The sequence below is a fragment of the Octopus bimaculoides genome, chromosome 3 (genome assembly GCF_001194135.2).
Source record: "Octopus bimaculoides isolate UCB-OBI-ISO-001 chromosome 3, ASM119413v2, whole genome shotgun sequence".
Taxonomy (NCBI): domain Eukaryota; kingdom Metazoa; phylum Mollusca; class Cephalopoda; order Octopoda; family Octopodidae; genus Octopus; species Octopus bimaculoides.
In genome coordinates, this window is record NC_068983.1 from 15,612,540 (window position 1) to 15,618,091 (window position 5,552).

General features: G+C 36.0%; 1 protein-coding gene across 1 annotated transcript in view; it reads left to right on the top strand.

Annotated features, from left to right (window-relative positions):
• LOC106881039 (methionine-R-sulfoxide reductase B3, mitochondrial) overlaps window positions 1-5,552 on the top strand; it is a 114,486-nt gene that overhangs the window by 29,877 nt on the left and 79,057 nt on the right. The gene's annotated exons all lie outside the window — the stretch shown is intronic.

Sequence of the window (5,552 nt, forward strand, 5' to 3'; positions counted from 1 at the left end):
ATATATATATATATATATATTTGACCAACTGAGTTCAAATCCTGCGTAGGAATTTGTTTTTGTATAGAGCATTATTTAACATTGCTACAGTTCACTTAACTTTAGTTGTTTAATCCATATCGGACCTGTGATCAAAGGTGTTCCAACCGTGGCTATCTAAGACATACAACACAATGTTCAAAGTATTCTTTCATTTCTAGGATGTTAGGGTGTTATTTTAAGACTTGGTTGCTATTTCTAGTAGGTTGAAGATATCCATTCATCAGGGACTGTTACCCGGGGTTCAGTTTTATCTCATCAGCTTCACACCATGAAAATGAATTTAGGAATTTGGCATTTAAAAGCCATTTGAGACTTTCAGGGAAACATCCCCTCCCCCACTTAACAGTTACATTATAATACTTTTTCTACTGTTGGCCTCTGGTTGCTATATTTTGTTATATTCTTATTATCTGTATATTGGTAGGTGTGTAGTAGGATATACCTAGTAATTAAGCCTCAACTTTGCTGATCAGATACCAGCTTTCTTTGTAGGACCTCTCATCAATTTTGCCATTTAGTTAAAAGTTAAGAACCCTGAAATAAAGCATATAATAACAGATTGGTGAGTACATTCTTATTGCAAGAACTGAAGAAAGATTTTAGGACTTGTTAAAATGGACTTGGGCCAAAAAATCTAAAAGGGAGCATGAAATTTAAAAGTATTTGGGAGTCTCCCATAGCCTGTAACAATATACGAATAGTACTTATTTGGTATGCAAATAGGGAGTAGATAATCAATATTGACTAATTATGGCAATTAATATATATATATAGACAATAGTACAGAAAAATCTTGGCTAACTGTTTAGGAACCAGAACTTCAGATATTTCATGCAAAAGAACAATTAACAGTTGAATTTAAGATTATGAACTATTCAGATAGTTTATTAAAAGTAATGGATAACCCCTGGTACCTAGCCATGTTGCCTCAGATCATATCTGATAAAGTTTTTATTGTATAAGTAGGTGTGGTCACAGATCCAGCGTTGCAGTGCATCATGCTTCTATGCAACTGAGTACCACACTATGCATTCTGACGTACAATGGTCTAACACATTGGGAGCAGGAAAGCAGTCTCTTCTTCCCTTCCGGTGTTCTGACTGACAAGGGAATCTCTTGAGCTATTTGACATGGTAGCATAGCAGCTAAACCTCTCTTAAGTTATCCTTTAATGGTTAAGGAAAGAAATTAAGAAAAGAAACGTGAGGAAAATATTCTAATTGATGTAATTGATGCTGAATGTGGTAGAGTAGGACTGGATTAACTTATTAAACAAAATAACTATGTACTTAAGGAAGCATAATTGTTTTGGTGGCAGTAAAGCGTATAGATGAAGCCAAGGCTTTGCAAAAGATGAGGCTGACAAGAATTGGAAACCCTCTACAACGATAATAATGATTGTTTCCGATTTAGGCACAAGGCCAGCGAATTTGAGGGCTGGGGATAGTCAATGACATCGATCTCAGTACTTGACTGGTACTTTGTTTTATCGACCTCGAAAGGGTGGGATCCAAACTCAGAATCTATAGAGCCAGAAGGAATATCGTAAAGCATTTCTTCTTTCGCTCTAATGATTCTAGCAAATAATAATTTCTTTTACTGACGTATTACTATTAAATACCATCATGTATTGAAGTGATTAATATATTTTGAATTAAGGAATGTACGTCAAAATTGGAATCAGGCAAATGTCACATGGAACAATCCTCCTTGACTCTCTATGCAGTGAGTCAGTGACAATTGTGCATCAGTCACTACCAACAAACGGAACAACCTCAATGACTCGCTCTGCCATGACTCAGTGACTATAGTGTGCCAGTCTCTACCAGTAGAGGTATGTGATGGTTTTTACTGATGTCGCTATTAAGTATTGTTATTCGCACTTAACAGTGCTTAGGGGAAAACAGTGATGAGTAACTCTAATCATCGTAAAACACATCAAAAATTTGAAATATGCACACATTAATCACTGTTTTTTTTTTTTTTATGTCGTTTTGATTGTTTACTGTTTTGGTTAGCACTTCGAACCTATTTGTCTATTTTAACGTGTATTTCACTTCTATTATGACTAGAAGTAACAAGTACGTTCCAGAATTTCTCTCTAAATAAATGATTCTGCATGAACAAATGAAGACGTAGATATTTTAACAATCTATAAACATAATGTGTTACTAAATAAAAGGGCAATGAAAATTAGTTATAAGGAACGTGGTACAAATATGAGTTAGATTAGGCCTTTCAGTTGAAATATTAAAAATCACAACAGCAGTTTATGCAATAAGATAAAAGCAGATTTGTTGATTAGTTTTAAGAATTTGATCAAAGTGGGAGAAAACTTTCTAAAGTATAAGTTATATGTAACCAATAACTATTTTGAATGTTGAAATGCTTTGTATCTTTATGGTTAGAAACCAATTAAATAAAAGATTTTTGATTTTCTATCTATCTATCTATTATATATATGTGTGTGTGTGTGTGTGTGTGTATTTTATTAGAATTTCTTTTTCCTTCTTCAAAAATTGACCATCAACATCGATTTCTATAGGAAAAATCGTTTTCAATGTTTTGCATTTGTATTTTCCCTTATAACAGTTTTGTGTTGAAAATATACATTTTCCTATTACCTCTGGTTTTAAGTAAATAGTTTGCTAATATTGCTTGCTGCTTTTTAGTGTTGGATAGTTAAAATCTGAAAGCAAATTATATTTATAGTTGTGAGGTGTGACCTAGAAGGAAACAACATTCTTAGTATATTATTTCAAATTTAGCATTCATTACAAAATGTCTTGTCAGATAAGGGAAGGGTCAGGTTGTGTTTGTGGGGTATCATTTAACATTGCTCCGGCTCTGCATATACAACACACGCACATAAATAGTAATGGTATGACGGTACTACTAAAGCAGCGCGGACCCGAACGCGCAGTCGCGCGTCCGCGCTAGCTAGTCTTGAGTGGTCGATCCTAACCCTAACCCTAACCCTAACCCTAACCCTGTCCCTAACCCTAACCCGCGTGTGCAAATGAATACGTGTTTAGGGTTAGGGTTAGGATCGACCACTCACGACTAGCTAGCGCGGACGGGTCCGCGCTGCTTTAGTAGTACCTGGTATGACAACAAAAGAATGAATGAGACCTCGATATTATGTAAATAGAGGAATTTATCTGTAATATAATATGTGACAATTATATATATATATATAGCAAGTGCATAGGCACTAACGTTCAATGGCTGGAAAATAGTTTTAATAAATGTTTGTCATATTCCCAATAAATGCATTCTCGCAGTATAAAATATGAAAATTAGTGACGATGCGGCAAAGCTAGCCAACTCATGCCAGCATGGAAAAGCGAATATTAAAGTGCTGATGGTGAGAAGCAAAGTTAGTCTCGTAACCGTGTGAAATAAATGATAAGCGTGGGAGATTTGCGTCAACTGAAGATTTGGGTGTGGACCAATTTATATGGATTTTTATCGTTAACTTCGGAAGTAAAAGTTGCGTGCCGAAGTTGAGTAAGTGACTGTTGCAGAGATATCAGCGGATACGTGATGAGATGAGATGCTGTGTCAAGAAATGAGTTAGTTGTGTACACTGGTAGCCTTTTTGTATTGGTTTCTGTCACTGAGCTGTAGCCACGCCCGGAACATTCTCCTCTTGTCAAACTGCTCCACTGCGGAACATAAACATACCTGACATAAACAACACCGGTATTCTATACCGGTTATACCGGTGTTAATAAACATACACATATGAATATATATATATATGTATATATATATATGTATATATATATATACTTTATACATGGTCGTCGCTAGCTTTCACTAACGGTTTTAGGTACCTCTGTAGTCGCAAATGGATGCAGACACTCTCCCGTCCTTGACCCAGCGAAACATCCAAAATACATTAGTGCAGGAAAGAAATTCTTAGTAGGTGCGAACTCATGTCCAACCCAGGATAGTCAAAGCGTTTTCATTGACCACAAAACATTTTAGGAAGTGCGCTTTTACCCCTAGTTCTCAACTAGTACTCTATCTATCAATCCCTTAGAGGTGGAAAGCAATGTTGACGTCGGCGGATTTGAACGCAAAGTGCAGAGAATCGGAGCACATACATACACGTCGGTTTTCTATACAATAATCGGCGGAATTCTAGTTCATATAACCCCCTCATAATTTTTTTTTTTTTTTTGGAATTTTCAAAAATGTTTTGCAAATTTGTGTTCTACACACGGGAATTCATACGATTATATAATAGAAATTGTGTAATTTAAGGGCGATTTAGCTGTTATTTTTAGCACATCCCTCGACCACCTGATACCATCTTCGTTTCTTTGTCATTCTGACATGTATTAATGTTTTTCAATATTTTTCTCCCCATAAACACATCAAATGGAATGATGATGCACCCAAGCGTGGTCCACTGATGGGATTTAAGCAAAAAATTTCGACTGTCCCTATTTAAAAATTTGATTTCAAAAGAAAAATTCGAAAAAGTGGAAATTTTAGAATATATCGGATTGAGGGCAAAAATTACAACAAAAAATTTAAGCATAATTGTATGAATTCTCGTATGTAGAATACAAATTCGCAAAATTATCTGAAAAATCCAAAAAATAAACAAGTTACAATGGGTTATATGCAATATCGTAGCTAGAGTGTGTGCTGCCCAGGACGGCCCTTCCGTTTGCCGCCCCCGGATCTCACAAAAAACACATACTACTTACAGCAGACTCAAAAGTGCTGCCCATGGCAGACAGCCCCTACCACATCCTGCTAGCTACGCTAGTGGTTATATGGGGTTAAAAACCAGAATTCTACCAGGCAATTATCAACTAAATTCTGCTCTCAAGGCATTGGTTAACCCAATTGCCATGCAGTGGAATCGAACCGAGGACCACACTGTCATATCTGCATCACTTAATGGGAAGAGATTAATGTCTTTGGAAGTTATTCGGGATGAAGTGTACATAATATGAGCTAACAAAGAACCTCTACGTATTCGCTTGACTTGCAAAAAATAGCAGTCTTCAAATCTTCAATCTTTAAATCGCATTCAATTCAGCGATGTTCATGTAAAGAGATGATGATCATAGTCTGAATGTTTAATTGGTCTGGTCGATCTGGATTGACCTGGGGTTAAACAGCATAAACATGGATAAAAAAAAAAAAAGTATTGCGGAAATATCCAATGTTTTTGATGTTCCCAATTACAGATTTGGTAGATGGAAAGTGAAAGAAATCCCGTCAAATATATAGATAGGTAGTGTGTGTCTTTGTTTTCTCCACCACCGCTTGACAACCGGTCTTGGTTTGGTTACATCCCCGTAAACTAGTGGTTCAGCAAAAGTGCAACAAGAAAAAAAAAAACCCCTTCGATTTGTTCCATTAAAACCCTTCAAGGCAGTGCCCTCAACATTGGCAGCTACTCAGTGACTGAAATATGTAAGATAAGAGATATGTATACGAGAGTCATTCCTTAGCAAAAGATCTGTTATGTGCATATATATATA